This window comes from Paroedura picta, chromosome 6 (assembly GCF_049243985.1).
Source record: "Paroedura picta isolate Pp20150507F chromosome 6, Ppicta_v3.0, whole genome shotgun sequence".
Lineage (NCBI taxonomy): Eukaryota > Metazoa > Chordata > Lepidosauria > Squamata > Gekkonidae > Paroedura > Paroedura picta.
The window spans coordinates 105,435,726-105,452,080 of NC_135374.1; the positions used below are offsets into that span (position 1 = coordinate 105,435,726).

At 42.6% G+C, this 16,355-nt stretch overlaps 1 long non-coding RNA gene across 1 annotated transcript in view; it reads right to left on the minus strand.

Annotated features, from left to right (window-relative positions):
• Positions 1 to 6,130: 6,130 nt before the first annotated feature.
• LOC143840399 (uncharacterized) overlaps positions 6,131 to 16,355 on the minus strand; it is a 63,283-nt gene continuing 53,058 nt past the window's right edge. Inside the window, exon 2 of the long non-coding RNA XR_013232176.1 lies at positions 6,131 to 6,213. This is a non-coding gene — a long non-coding RNA (uncharacterized LOC143840399). The remainder of the gene's footprint in view (positions 6,214 to 16,355) is intronic.

The following is a 16,355-nucleotide window of genomic DNA, read 5'->3' on the forward strand; positions in this document are numbered from 1 at the left end:
AGTGCATTATGGGTGATAAGTTGGTTAAAGTTGATGCTTTCTGGAGGCAAGAAAAATTCTCCTTCCATTTGCCCAGGAGACAGGAACATCTTTACCCAGAACAGGTTACAGGTCATTAAAGATGTGATGTGAGCTGCATGGGACCACTTGTGGTATTCTGTTGTTTTGTTTGGGTCTGTCTCATAGTGGGTTATCCCAGGACATAATTTTGGCTTTGCAAATGTGTTTCCTGACTACATCAGGTGGGTATTGGGAATTATTCTAAAAAAATGTGGTTCTAATCCATGATAAAAGTACCCCTCTGATCTTCCTTTTTTCAAGAAGTATGGAGAGAGCACAGCTATAGTGATGCACTATGGGGTATACTAGATGTCATCCAGACCAACCATAGCAGTTCATGATTCTGGGAAGCTTGAATTACAATCTTAGAAGACTATGAGATTAAAAAAAAGCTTTTCAGTATGGTACTTGAGAATATTAGATTTCTCTCTCTTTGTTCCTTTCCAATTTTCTTTCAGAGATGTGTGGCCTTCTGTAGTTTACATCTGCTACATTCATTTGATTGCTAATCTATAATTGTACAAATTGTTGAGATCACTGAGTACTGATTGATCTGGTGCTAAGGCAATGCTTTTAGTGCTTCTAATGTGTGTCAGGAGCAAAGAAATAATTATAGTGGGAAGGTTTCTTTTGGTGGCAAGTTTCATGGTAATGCTAAACTGGAAAAGGCCAACTCCAAGATTAGCTCTCCTAATTATTTCTTGAGAGCAAAGGACAAAACAAGTCATGGGTAAACGAAGGGCATAATGTAAAGACTTCTCATGCAAGGGATTTCTTAGAAGATGCTAGTATGCATAAATTTTGTTTTCTTGAGATATGTGGATCTGTGAAGTCACATAACCGATCTTCCAACATGCTGCTAGAGCACTATGTAACAAGTCTACCTTCTAGAGCTACTGGGGGGGGGAGCATAATAATATAGCTCATATTATCCATTTCTCAGAAAAGAAATTCCAATTTATCAAAAGTATAATTCTGAAAATTTCCAGGCAGTGCAGCGATTTGGTATCAAAAGCAAAAATCCATGTGGTATACTAGGCAATATTTTTTGTGACATTGGGGTTAGATTACCTAAACATGTTCTACCTAGGACCTTAAAGTCAATGAAGAAAATCGAATCTTTTTCAAAATACTTCAGTCCAATTGTTGTCATAGGCCAAGTCATGAAAATGCATCTTTGCCTATTTTGAAAAAAATAATAATTGGATGCCACTTGTTTCAGAGTTCAATTCAAATATCCGTTAAAGATTATGACCTTTAAAATATATCATGGATTCACACCCATATATTATTATCTACATATGACCAATCTCAAATTGACCAGAATGGGACTTTGTTTTAGTTTCACGTTGTTCTTAGGCAGCTGGGTTTTTCATTAGGTTTGGTACAAATGAATTGTTTAGACTGTAACTAAAATATACAAACAGCCTTGTTTGATCAGACCAGTGGTCCACTTAATATACTATCCTTTTCAAACAGCAGTCAACCTGTTGCCCTGGAGTGCCAACAGAGAGAGCACAGAGGCCTTCTATTGATGCTGTTTCCTAGCAATGGTAATTAGAGGTCTGTTGGTGTTACGCATGGCAGGATCCCTGCCTTATGCCTTGGCACACTGTCTTCTATAACCAATGGCACCCCACAATAGTCTAGGCTTAAGCCAAAGCCATGACACTGCTAGGGTCAGCCGAGCCAGGCCAGACTCCATCTTAGAAATCTTGCTCTCTGCCTTAGGTTTGGAATGACAGCCTTTGCCTTCAATAAAAGCTTATATTAATATTTTACCATTTAAATCTGTGTTTGCCTTGAGTTCCTACAGGTGTAATAAACCCTCGTATACAAAGGTAACGATCCGATAACGCTAAGTTACCCCCCTCTCGTAGTATTTGAGCTAATATTCCCTACAAGCTCAAAGATACGTGTTTTAGGACACGTGTCCACGCAATTTGGGTAACAGATTATGGTGGATCTCGCGGGCAATTGCCCCAGGCTTACTCGGGAGTAAAGTGGACGCATGGCACTCTCCAGTAACCCGGACGTAAGGGGAAAAGCCCGTTTGAACTCTTGGCATAAGTGTGTGAATGTGCTCTTGGAAGTGTGCTTTCTAAAAGGGTTGGCCTCTCTCTCTCTCTTTTCTACCCTTTTGCTATTGTTTTGCTCCTGCTGGAGATTAGTTTCCTTTAAGGCTAGGAACACCGAGGCAAGGTTTTCTTAGGCTTAGACGGGCGGGTGGACGACACGCACCCAACAACTAGGGATTAGCCAAGCGTAGGAAGGCGTTAGGCAAAATTCCTCTTAGCTGTAGGAAGGACCAGGAAAATCCCCCTACTGCTACTTTTCGTGCAAGCAGAGTCGCTCTCTGTAGCACAAAACTGCCCTGCGGCCGCAGGAGTTGGAGTTTCAAGTGTCGGGAGTGGCACGAGAACTCAAGCGGGCTTTGCAAAGCTCAGATGATCCAGGTTTTGGTAATTTTCCCCGTGTTCAGGAAAGCCAGGGCGATCCTAACCGAATAAATTAGCCGGTACCCTCAGGTTTTCTTGGTAGTTTTGTCCCTGAATCGAGAGAGCCCCGGCCATCTCGGTATAAAATAAGAAAACTAGCCAAACCCCGTAAGGACGTGCCTTGACGGGAGCCCTTCCCCTTTTTCCCCTTGCCGCTTTGAAGGATATAGAAGCCGCAAGAAAATCCCCCAGTGATCTCTTCCCTAAAAATACCTTCAGGTTTTCGGTGGTTTTCCCGAGGATCAAGTGCGCTCCGGCAACCTTGATTGGAAAAATCAGCCATCTGCTTGGTTTTTCGGTAGTTTTTGCCCTGAACTGAGAAGAGCCCCGGCCATTCTCAGCCAAAAACAAACTAGCCACACCCGTAAGAGGTTAAACTCCACGGGATCCTTTTCCCTCTCTCCCCTGCTGTTCAAGAGACGAGCAGCGGCTGCCCCTAAACTCATCCCCTCTGTGCTTGCTTGCCCAGCGACAAGAAGCCAGAAAACCAAGCCCCGTCCCCTTTAAGATCTTGGAAATTAATAGGAAGAAATGGCATCCAGATTCAATTTGACTAGCCTGATTGCCCGTAAGGAACCGGCAGACAGATTGACACTCTGGGTGACCAAGAAGGGCGGCCGGAACCCCTGGCGCCTGGGAGCTTTTAAAAGCTCTAACCCCCTGGAAACCCTTACCGAGGCTTTCCTAGAAGGGTGTAACACTAGGAAGCTCGGGGGTGGCACTAAGGACTCTTATGCCACTTGGGGTATGTTTGTTGCACTTCAGGACAGTGTAGCTCAGATTGCTGAGCTGCAACATGCCCTGGAGGAAAAGGATGCCCTATTGAAGGAGCAGGTAGCTCAGCTAACTGATCTCCTGGAACAACAGGAGGCCCAGTCAGCTGATCTCCTGAACCAAAAGGAGACCCAGTTGACGGATCTCCTGGAACAGCGTGAGGCTCATATCATCCACCTCTCCAACGAGATGGAGGACATGAGGACTGAGCGCTTGAGTACACGGGTGGAGAAGGCTCATCAGCTTCAGACCATCCAGGAACTAGAAAGTCAGCTCCAAGCCACAAGGCAAAGAGCTGAGGTAGCAGAGGCTCGCATTCTTGAGCTAGAAGCAGAGCTAGTTAAGATCAAGGGAGCTGCACAGTTCCTAGTGGAGAACAATGTGGCCAAACATGCACAAGTCAGTCATGATGCATGCCACAGGGAAGTAGAAGCCCTGAAAAAGAGATTAGGGAGTCAGAATGCCCTGATCTCTGTCATTTGCCCTAATGGCCTTCCCAGTCTGCCAAGTTTGGTTCCAACTGAGCCCTTGCCAGAGGAGGCTGTTAGCAGTCTACCAGTAAGCCCTGAATGGGTAAATCTGGCCCCTGCAAACCCAGTCCAAACTGAATCGGTTCAGCAGACCACCCAGGGAGATCCCATGGAGCAACAAGAGATCAGGAAGACCCTAGCTTGGAAACCACATGAGGTTAAAGTAGTAGCAGACTGGCTTGGACCTCTAGACAAGGACACCGGAGTACAGTGGCTTTCGGTAGTTTATTACCAGCACACTGATGCCACTGCAGAGGACTTGTGCCAGCTAGCACGACTTTGCATGTCAGGGTCTGACCTGGCTGTCTTGAACTCAGCAGTTGCATCTAGAGGGCTGAACACACTTCCGCGTCTAGAGTGGGTCCGAGAGGTTGCCAGAATACTTTGGCCAGATCAGTCTCTCACTGACATGTTTTACACAAGCAAGCAGGGAGCAGATGAAAGTGCAGAGGTTTATGTCTGCAGAAAGCAGTTCTTAGGGCTGCTTTCGAAGCGTGTGAGGACAGACCACAATGGTATCCCTCAGTATAACACCCCTGAGTTCAAGGAAGTCATCATAAAAGGACTCAATGCCCCGTCCCAAATCATGTTAGGCCCCATTGAACTGGCTGACCTGAGTTGGGACGTCCTTGCCAGCAATCTTAGGCAAGTCTCTGATTTTCTCAGGAGAACTGGCTCCCTGCTCCCCACAGCAGGGAAGGGGAGAGAGGCAGCACAAGAGCCTGTTCAGACAGTCACTGATGCCATCTTTGACCCCCATTTGAAACCTAGAAAGAACAGGAGAAGCAGCAGCTTTAGAGCCAGGAAGAACCCCTTTGGCCAAAGTGCAGAGTCTTCTCTTGGCATCCAGGCTGCTGCTCCGTCAACCCCTCATGGGAGCCCTCAGCAGGCCGTTCCCTCTGCCCAGAAACAGTCTCAGCCCCCAGAAACTTCCCTTCAGAAGTGCTTGTGGGCTAGACTCAGGAAAGCCGGACTGGACATGGCCCAGTTCCATAAGCAGCCTCTGGACAAGCTGGTCCTAGCATATGGGAGACTCTCCCTCAACCAGGCAGAGTTCCCACCGCCACCTTCTCCTGTACAAAACAGGGATAAGCCACAGAGTGGTTTTTCTTCCAATAACTTCCCCCAGAACAATCCCAAACCTAATAGAGATTCTGTCCCTCAGAGGCAGAATAAAATTAGGGACCGGATTTTTCTGTGGCGGGAACTTAGAAATACTGGGGCAGACATGACCCAGTATGATAACCAACCCACATCTGTGCTCATGTGTGCCTTTGTGAAGGCCATGAGGAAGAGAAAAACCAGGAAAATGCTCAGATCTGAGCCAGAGATGGAGACAAGAACTAGGCCCCCAGAAATTTCTTCTGAATCCCCTAAGGATTGGCAGAAGGAAATAGAGAAATTTAAAACTCTTACCCAGAAACAAGATTTAGAAATTAAGGATCTTAATGAGAAAAACAAGGAATTCCAGGGTGAACTTTTTAAAGTAAAAACACATTTGCAAAATGTACTGGATTTCCAAAGCCACACAGATAATAAATTGAAAAGAAAATACAGTAGACCCAGTAACCCAGCTTCACCTCTTGTCTTTAAAGAAGAGAAAATATTCTCAGTTCCCCCATCACAGAGTCAGGAAGGAAATCTTGCCTCTGAACCTGTACAGAGTTCCAAAATCCAAGTTGACAACAATTGTTTTAACAGGGAAGAATTTGTTGCAAGGCTCTTAGCTTCCCTAAAGTTAACAGGTTTCCAATTATTTTCTCAACTTCCACAAATGGTTCCAGTGCCACTGAGTTAATTTAACATGTGTGCTTCCATTTTTACTTTTTAAAATTTTCAAATTTTAAATTTGGCTGCAATTGGTAGAGCCTCCAGCTATAGTTGCAGTCACACTGAAACAGCCACTATTTTGCAATCTTAAAACAGACTCTCTTTGTCTAACTGCCTTCCTAGGCACTCAGCCCCATGACTCATGCCTTGCTCTCCCCCATCCAGGCAACTAATCCACATAACAAAGGACTGAAAGTATTCTTTCTTCTCAAATCAGGAAGGGGAGAAGTTTTGTTTCTTTAAAGACTGACCCCTACCTCAGAGAGAATCTAAGGGGGGGGAGTACAGTAAAATAGTTCTGTTCTAAAATATGTTTAGTTTTAGTTTTTATTTTAAGACAATTTTGGCTGCTTTTAATATTTGAAATATTTTCTCTTTGAGAAAAAGCTTTTCCTTCCCTCTGACTTCCTGTTTCAAATTTTAATTGGCAGTTAACACTTTGTTCTTTTTTATTCATAAGACCATTTTGTTTAAAAATCTGTTTTTGCAATTTTGTTTTTGTTTTGAATATGTTTAGAAAGCTTCATACAGACCTTTCATTTGGGTACTCAGGCTTCCACTCAGCCTGACTCCTATGAAAAGGCACTCTGTGTATGTACAGAGGAACAGTCTTTCCTCCTTAAGAACACAATTCTTTTGACACACTATTATGTAATGGGACTCTGACTTCATCTTCATGTTCTTCTCATTCATTCTTTCCCATTCATATTCTCAGCAGTACTCCAATGTAACTTTTAAAAGAAGCAATTGACATCTAATCAGCCTGGCCTACAAGCAGGCAGATCTCAGTCTGAAAAACAAGTTTCTATTCCTCAACCCTTGAATTTTCTTTAAGGTTATTTGTTTTATTCATTTTTATAAGAAACCTTTGCTTTTAGATTTGTGCTTATGTGCTCTAACTTTTTAGATTGTTTATGTCAATCCACAACATTTTGCAAATTCTTTTGCCATGTTTTTGAGTCCTCTTTTAATTAGGAGTCCTCTCGTGCTCTTTATAGCAAGATCTTTATAGATCACAATCAAAGTTTTGTTTTTGAAGCTTTCTTTTTGTGTTTATTAACTGGGAAGCAATTGACCAGATTCTATCTAGCAATTCTTCTTTTTTCCCCTCATATATATATGTGTATTTGAGCTGCTAATCTATTCATTCATAGACCATTTGCAACATGTTTGCAGGAACCTTTAACTTTGGCTCTTTGATTCTTTTTCTGAATGCTTCTTTTTACACAACAGTGCAGAAGGCCAGTAGACCTAACCTCCAAAAACTATCTTCTTACAGGACTTGAAGGACTTTCTCTCGTGTATTTCTACAAAGCATCTCGCTTCAGTCACCCATAGTAATCTATCAGTTTTCTCTCAAATTCCCAAACTCACCAGGAGTTTGGCATCCTCCTTCCCTTGTCTTATAATTTTGCTCTAATCTCCCTCTCCCTCCCTGGAGATGGCATCTAGCTCCTCTTAAATTCTATTTTCAGTCTCTGTAAGGTCATGGTGGGCACCCAGCACAGTAGATCTTTTTGACAGTCACTTATGGGGGCAGCCCTCTGCTCCAATCTTTCATCTTGAGTTCATTGTCTTCAAAGCTCTAAATTTTGAGTATTTTTCCTAATCTGCATATCCATCAGGCTGTGTGCCTACTTGAGCCCAGCCTCAGCAGACTTTGCAGCATCACTCTTTGCAGCTGCACACACTTCTCCACTGAACTTTTGTCAATCTTTGTCCTTCTCTCAATTGGGTGTCTCCCCCTTGAGCTCTTCAGCTCCACTGTGCTGTTGATGCCCTGGGTCATTCAAATATTCTTGCAACCCACGTCTGCCAAGTCTGCTCTAAGGAGGCTCCAGGCTTGTGCATCACAACCACTTCCTGATGGTCCTGCCTGCATGCTGTTCCTGCTCGCCAACCTCCAGACCTGACCTGGTCAAGATGACAGCGATCCTCTGCCTGCGTTTGCTATGGATGTGTCCTGTGATCATGACCTGCTGCTCTGCGCTTTCTGCCTCAGCCTACCTGCTGGTGAACTTCTGATGCTTGCTGTTTACCCCAGCTCCTGCTCTAGGAAGTCTCACTGCCCAGCTGGCCTGCTTCTTCTTCTGTATGCTACCTCTGACCCTGCATACGCTCTGACAACCTGGATTAGTGCCTTCACCGCCTCTTCCCCTGCCATTTCAGTCACAAGGGGGGGGGGGAGAAGATCAGTTTGCAAGCTAACCTGGACCTGCACACATCTCCAGCTATTTGCTTGTTGCCACAACCTCTTGCCAGTGGCTCTCTCATAAAATGGATCCTCGCCAAAGTTGCTTTTTACCCCCATGGAGGAACCTCCTTCACCATTCTATGTGTTTGCAAACATCACCCAGCAATGTCTTATATATATATGCATATATATATCAACATCTTCAACTGCTGAACCAGTTGCTCATCTTCATCAATCCTCATGTTCAACTATTCAAGGTATCTCCAGCTTCACTCCCACCTTTACCAATTGGACAAGGGGGGGGGGGGGGGAGGAAGTTTTTCAAACTGTATTGTCTGTATTCCAAATTGTATTGTGCCCTGTATCTCAACTCACTGTATATTGCATTGTGCCTGTATCAGTTTTAAATAGTTTGCTAGTTTGTGTATATAAGTTTTGCTAAATTGCTTAGCTTTACCTTTTATTATTATTATTATTATTATTATCTTTCGATTTATTGCCCGCCACTCCCTTACGGCTCGTTGTTCTTATTGCCTTGCTTATTAGAAGCCGTTGCTTAGTTCATTGTTTAACTTTTTAGTTTCTACCACTTTCTGCCTGCTTCATAGTAATTGCTTGATATTCATTGCCAGCATCTTTAGGATTGCCTAGTGCTCGCATTATAAAATATTGCTCAGGTACTGCCCCCAGTTTCCTGCCTGCATAGAATTTGGTTTTCACTGCATTTGCTTTTTGTCTATTGTTTGCTAGATTGCCTTGCTCAACATATTAGTTTGCATTGGTTCATTGCTTTATTCATATGGTGGAGACCTCACGCTTAGCTAGTTCATAGTTCATGTATGTTACATTTAGTTGTGAGTGGTTGTGGTAAAGAGGAACGGCAACTTCACAGCTTTCCTTAAGTCACCTAAACCCCTCCTAAATGTGTTTTGTTTTTAATTTGGCTTAAGCTTTTGTAGTTTTTGTAGTGGCAGAAGATGGCCCCACTTTTCTCTCTGAATTTCTAGTCTGAATTTCAATCTTTGCCAACACTTGAAACAGAGTATATTGGTCTGTAGTGAATAAATTGGACATATAATTCACTACAGAAGGGGGGGAATGTTACGCATGGCAGGATCCCTGCCTTATGCCTTGGCACACTGTCTTCTATAACCAATGGCACCCCACAATAGTCTAGGCTTAAGCTAAAGCCATGACACTGCTAGGGTCAGCCAAGCGAGGCCAGACTCCATCTTAGAAATCTTGCTCTCTGCCTTAGGTTTGGAATGACAGCCTTTGCCTGACCCAGAGGTGCCTCTGGACTCAAGCTTGCATCAGCTCACCCCCCCCCCCCATTGTATTTCTAAGTGAGTGGACTGGCTTCCTCCTGTTTGCCTAAGGGCTCCTAGGAAAATCCTTTGTCTTGCAACATTTTTCACACTTGGCCCCTCTGCCAGGGGATATTTCCCCCACATCCTGCCAGCGAGACCTGATGGCTCTCTTCCTCAGAGCCATTAATACCTTTATCCAAATCCATTTACAGCCATCACCCCCACTTGGCCAGGTATTGTCCTAATCTTTGGGGACCCTGGAAACCTCCAGCACATGCTTACCTGAGCCTTGTCACATAGCCCCCTTCCCAAAACCCTATAAAAACTGTGGCTTCACACAGACACTCTGAGTGTCTTCCAACCCGGGACCTCCCACGCTGGTTCGTGCTTCTTCCTCTGACCCACCACTCCTCGGACAGGTAACTATCAAGCCTTCCACTCTTCCTCCCCCCTTCTCTATATGACTGCTTGTATGTGTGTTAGCTATTTGTGTGTACTTTTGTTATTTTCCTTTCAATAAAAGCTTATATTAATATTTTACCATTTAAATCTGTGTTTGCCTTGAGTTCCTACAGGTGTAATAAACCCTCGTATACAAAGGTAACGATCCGATAACGCTAAGTTACCCCCCTCTCGCAGCATTTGAGCTAATATTCCCCACAAGCTCAAAGATACGTGTTTTAGGACACGTGTCCACGCAATTTGGGTAACATTGGGTATATATATGGAATCTTCCAACCATGGCTAGTAGCCATTGGTGGAAATACTTATAACCTGTAAAGTTATAAACAAATTCAATAGCACTGGTCCCAACATGAATCTTTGTGGGATCCTGTTGCTCATTTCACTCCAATGTGAAAACTGTCACTTAATTCCTGCTCTCTGCTTCTCGTCATTTAACCATTTAATCAATTATCCCATCACTGCTAAATTTTCTTAGGAGTCTGATTAAATACTTGGTCAGAAGTCCAAATATATGATGTGCACTGAATCATCTTTGTCTAGTTGCATGTTAACCTGCTTAAAGAACTGCAAAGGTTGGTTGAGCAGGACTTCTTGCAGAAGCCAGGCTGATTTTCCTGCAGCAGGCCTTGTTCTTCAATCTACTTAATCAATACAGTTTTAATATTAGTTTCTACTAATTTACCTGGGACAGATGTCCAGCAAACTAACCTATTCCATGGATTTCTTCTGGATCCCCCTTTTTTTAAAAAATGGTGTGACATTTGCCACTTTCTAGTTCTCTGCCACAGAGGCAGGTTTCAGTAACAAGATACATACAACTATCTATCTATTCCCCCTTGTTCAGCCAGGGAACAACCATCCTGCTGTTCTCCTAGTGGGAATGAGGCACCAGATCAATCAGAAGGACACAGGGAGTCCTAGATCGAATGTCAGGACCCCACCCTGGCCTCAACCATATGCCTGGCGGAAGAGCTCCATCTTATAGGCCCTGTGGAAAGCTGACAACTCTGGCAGGGCCCTTAGCTCTTCCGAGAGCTCATTATACCAGGCTGAGGCCAGGGCTGAAAAGGCCAGGACTCATTATACCGGGTCGAGGCCAGGCGAACGTCCTAAGAGCCTTGGACTACCAGTAAATTCATACCCACAGAACAAAGAGCCCTGCGGGGGGCATAAGCAACCAAGCGGTCCCACAGGTAGGCAAGACCCAGGCTGCGTGTAACCTAAAAGGTCAATACCAAAACCTTGAACTTGACCCAGAAACAAACTGGTTAGTAGATCACATATTTCACATTTAAATGTCTTAAGCACCTCCAGGTTATGCCAGCTGGTCCTGGAGACATGCTAGTTTTCCGTTTGCCTAGCAGTCCTCGAACTTAGATCTTTTGTCACTACAGTTTGACCCAGTTCTTCAGACACCCTTTCTGAAAATAGGTGTCTGTGAATACTGGCTCCACATTTTCCACAGAGAAAACAAACACATAGAATTCATTCCATTTATCTGCCATTTCCCCATCTTCCTTAAGTAATCCTTTCATTTCTAGGGAATTGCAGGATTACTGCGAGTTGTACAATAGAATAATTTAAAACCTCAAGAATAATTTAAAAGCTAGATCTCTCTCATATACCAGTTAGACTTTCTGTCTCAAATCGCTTCTTCATCCCTAAAGGCACTTGGTAGGTTTGTCCTCTTTCATGTCTGTTATTTTTTACTATCAAACTTTTAGCAATGGCAATTAGGGAGAATCATAAAATTCCAACTGTCAGTTTGGGGAAGCAAAAATTAGTCTATATGAAAATGATATCGCTCTTCCTCTTAATAAGCCGGTGATCTCTGAAGTTATGCAGCCAGTCTTCCAACAAGCTACTAGAGTGCTATAACTAGCCTACATGCTAGAACAATTTTGTGTTGGGGGAGGGGGTGCCAGAAAACAGATCCCTGTTTTCTACACATTTCAGCCAATGTCTTCTATATTAGCTTCAGACTTACACTACCATACCAGTTCAGTGCAGCGGAAAGGAACAAGATCCAGTAAATGATCATCCAGACATTAAATGATCCACCTTCAATCTGACTAAATCTAGAGAAGTGGGGCTCAGTTGAAACCTCCTTTGTGTTTCCATTTTGCAAGAAACATCCCTACATTATTCTCCTACTGGCCTATTTGAAGACAGGCAAGGCTATCCAAACCCATGAGGCAGCATTACCTAGATCTGCCCAACAGCTGTTGTATGGAATCATTGCGGTCTTCTTTTCTCTGAAGGAGATTGAAGACATTGCTTCTCAGCTACAGCTCTGCTGAAATGCTAGATAGATCCCCTTTGGTCTTCAAGCGAATTTGCACGATAACAGCTTGCACTTCTTCGACCCACTTCTTCTTCTTCTTCTTTTTTTTGTGCTGCATTGCAGAGGCTGGTTTTTGGTGCTAGGGACAGAGAAGCACATGTTACATACTAATGAACATTGATCTGAAAGGAAAATCTAGTAAGCTATAAATACCTGAAACTTTCATTTAGGAGGCATTCGCAAAAAGGTCCTGTTAGTGCACATGGGCATTTTCTCATAGGGGAGGAAAGGGGAGAAGTTAAAGGTAAGATGATCTGGATGTCATTTTGTAGTAGTATTGAATTAATATTGTCACTGCCTATTACTCAAGTCTTCCTTCCTTCCTTCCTTCCTTCCTTCCTCCCTCCCTCCCTCATTCCTTTTGCTACCTTGCCCAGTTTGGGAAGGGCCGTGGCACAGTGGTAACGCTTCTGTGTCGCGTGACCTAATCTCCAGTGGAGGGCAGAAGAAAGCAATATGTGATATGAAAGACCACCACAAGAGACACTAGAGACACTGGTTAGCTGCATTGATATTCAACAGTAAAAAATCTTTGGTTACAAATGGAAAATCTCTTGGATCTCCAATTGAAAGGATCAGCTAGTAGATGATGTGAAAGACCACAGCCTGAGACCTTGGAGTCCTGTCGCCTGTCACAGTAGATAGTACCAAACTTGTTAGACTAAGTCAGTTTCACATATTCATGGGGGGAGTGGTTTAGTTAATTAAGAAAACAATACATAAGTGAAGTAGAAGAGGCAAACTCCTGTAGTGGTATGTTAGAGCATCAAACTAGGACCAGAGACATGGGGTTTAGTCCCTCACTTGGCCATAATGCTCACTGAGTGACTTTGGGCTCAGCTCAGCCTAACATATGACTGCTGTGAAGATGGAAGAAGAAGAAGAAGAAGAAGAAGAAGAAGAAGAAGAAGAAGAAGAAGAAGAAGAAGAAGAAGAAGAAGAAGAAGAAGAAGAAGAAGAAGAAGAAGAAGAAGAAAGCTTCAATGGGTATAAAACAAATAATCTTTCAGCTAAGATGGCTACCCTACACTAAACACTGCTGAATGAACTTCTTAGAACTTCAAAAAAATGAACAAAACACAGCCAGTGCAAAACTGACCAATAAGGGGAGACCAACCATGGGGTACAAAACAATTTTTCTTTTAAAGTGACATTATCTACATTTTCTTTTTGGAGATCAGAAGATATACTCCAGGATTCCAAAGGGGGAAGGGAATGTGCAGACTGCAGAGTGCAGTCACAGGAGCATTGCAGCCTTATCCTGATTGCTAAATGGGTGGAACTTAGAGTCCCGCCTATTAAAGTTGGAGGAAGGGAGCACATCCAATGGGGAAGGGACAGCTGGAGGTAACAGAGGAAGACACTGAGACAGAAGTGTCTCCTCAAGCTCTATGATTCCCAACATGGCCACTTGTGCCATACATTTTCCATGTGAGAGTATCTACCCATTTAATAAAGACACTGCCACAAACTAGTCCTGTTCACCTTTGATAGTGAACACATGTCCATCTGCATGTATGTGTGTTCATCTGCTGACAAGAAAGAGCCAGCTCATGTTTACTTTGCAAATGAATCTCGGGGGCCAATACCTGGATAAATGTGCGGTTTTAATCACAGGTTGCGTTGTTACTGTTGGATGCTACATAAGAATTGTTCAACACATGTATAAAGTAACCTGAGTGTACACTGTACTCAGATTGTGATGGATACCCATGGTATGAGTCTGCAATATCCAGAAAAGTTAGCAAAATGCTTCATTAAACTAGTATGTTTTGCATGGCATTGCTAGTTACTGGGTGCCTGTAGACAGAAAAGAACGAAGAAAGAAAGCACAGATTGTGATTGTGCTATTAAATTAATATAATAACTATTTATTAGAGAAATCCATTCTAGACAGGATCTATCATACTGACTCTATGGTAAGGAATCTTCTTCTACTACAGGCTGAGGCAAGGGACATAGAAGGGCACAATTTTCAACTGATTGAACAGGCGTTCACTGTAATTTATGAGGACTGTTGGATTAAAGGGTTGTAAGGATAGGATGTGAGTTGTGGCCCAAATAGGCAAAAGAGTAGACTTCTGAATTTCAGTACCCAAGCTAGTATTGTATGGGGAATCATGGAACACAAGCTTGGCACCCCAATACCAAAAATATTTCTCTGTCTCTCTGTCTCTGTCTCTGTCTCTGTCTCTCTCTGTCTCTGTCTCTGTCTCTCAAGCTGCATATCAGAATGAGCCTCATGTCAAGGGTAAGGTAAGGAAGGAAGAATCCTGTCAAGGGAAGTGCAACAACAATGATGGATGGATTGAAAATGGGGAAATGACACCTGCATGATATCATTTAGTAGATTATCCATGGTGTTGCTGCTTAAAATGCAGGGAAGTTAGCAGAGATGTCACACTTTGCTGCGATGCATGGAGATGACACAGGAGCTACCCAAGCAGGAGACATTTTGAGCCAGTCATCAGAAGTCTAAACTCAATGGAAATGAAGTCTAAATAGTCAGAAATAAAGGATTTATCTGGAAACATAATAACCCTGTCGAAAAGGAAGATAGTTACACTGCAATCCTAAGAAGAGTTACACTGTTCTACATCTGTTGAAGTCGATGGGATTAAAAGGGCATAATTCTGTTTAGGATGGCACTGTGAGGTGTAATGAAGTATTTGGAGTTATTTTTTATTTGTTTCAAATAGTAGCATAAAAGGAGTTCATTTATGCTTTTTGGTCTGAATATGTCATTAAAATATGCATTTAGACATGACAAAGTTATTAAAGCTATAAATCTCTCGCACAGTATAGATGCTTTTTAATAAATTACAGGGCTGCCGTTATTCAGTACTGCAAATATCAGCATAAAAATATATCACTTTCAGAAATTGTCATGCATATTAATCTAAATTTTCAATTTATGGTGTTAGCAAGAAGGACGGCAAAATCTGCATTTTAAAAACCTATTCTCTTGGCACCAAATGCAAATACAATGCCTATTTTGGAGATGTGAAAGGGGGGAACGTTTCACATATTTATCCAAATAGAACTGACATTCACAATAACATTTACTGCTAATTAATCAGTAAAATATGCTTCATTTAAATCATTTGGCCATTGGTTGCTTTAGGAAACAAGAGATGCCATTGCAGTGATCTTCAACCCACATGGTCTCCTTCGAGTCCTCCCTAGGTGCAAAAAAAAAAAAAAAAAAGGGAAAAAAAAGCAGAGTATATATATCTTGATAAATAATAAATGATTTTAAAACAAACAAATGTGTAGCAAATTCTTTGAGGATCCTGAGATGGCCATCAAGCATTAAAAAAAAAAAAAAACACTACATACACTTTTGTTTTCAAAAGTCAGGGGTCAAAAACCCAGAGATTTTAATCTATATTTCCCAAAACTACAGTGTGCTTCCTTTTCGGGACCATTTTTCACCTGCTCCAGGTTCCAAATAAAGTACCTAGTACTGGTGAACGGAAAGTGATAGTTATAACAGTTTGACATGTTTGGCAGGTCAAAACTTCACACATACAAATGCTCTCCTGCTCCAAGAAAGTTAGCCTCCGGGTTTCCATCATATCATGACACTCCAATTTCCCCCCTATAAATTCTGCTTTGGGAAAATCCAGAAGAGACACTATGTCCTTTTTCCATTTTTGCCACAGCATGGCAGGGCCATGTTCTTTTTTACGGTCTATATATCTGAAACTGCTGACACAAGCCAGAGTTCCTTCTTTATGGAACAATAAAGATATAGACCGGTATACACAGACTTCATCTGGGTCCTTTTGATTCAGAGAGTGGGTGACTGCCATAGTTTTGGCAAAGAATGTTCTAATTCACAGTACACACATTGACTCACAGCTGTAAATTTCTACCCTCCAAGTGGAGCCTGGTGTTCTGTCAAACATGTGATATCTAGACCAGCCATTCTTAGAGGGGGCTATATGGGGGCTCATGGCACATTTGAAAGGGGCCACAGACTGAAAAAATGTGAGAAGGGGAGCCCAAAGGGTTGAGGGGGGGGTCTGGTAACTGAGCAGATCAATGCCCCTTTTGTCATCTATGACATCAATAATTGCTAGAAAGTTCAAATTGACCCTCATGAAGGGAAAGAAAAAGAAATCATGCAACCCAGTCCTTTGTATGTGCTTGAATGAATGCATTCAAGGGGGGAAATGAACATACATTCTTTTCCTGGTTCTAGAAATCTGTCTCGCGTGTATATAAGGCAAGGTCTGACAAGCATAGTAAGTTCACTCTTAGTTTAGGACCTTGTTAGCCAAGCTAATTGTGCAAGCACGAAGCTCAGGATCGTATGAGGCCTGATAGATGTTTAAACATCAATTT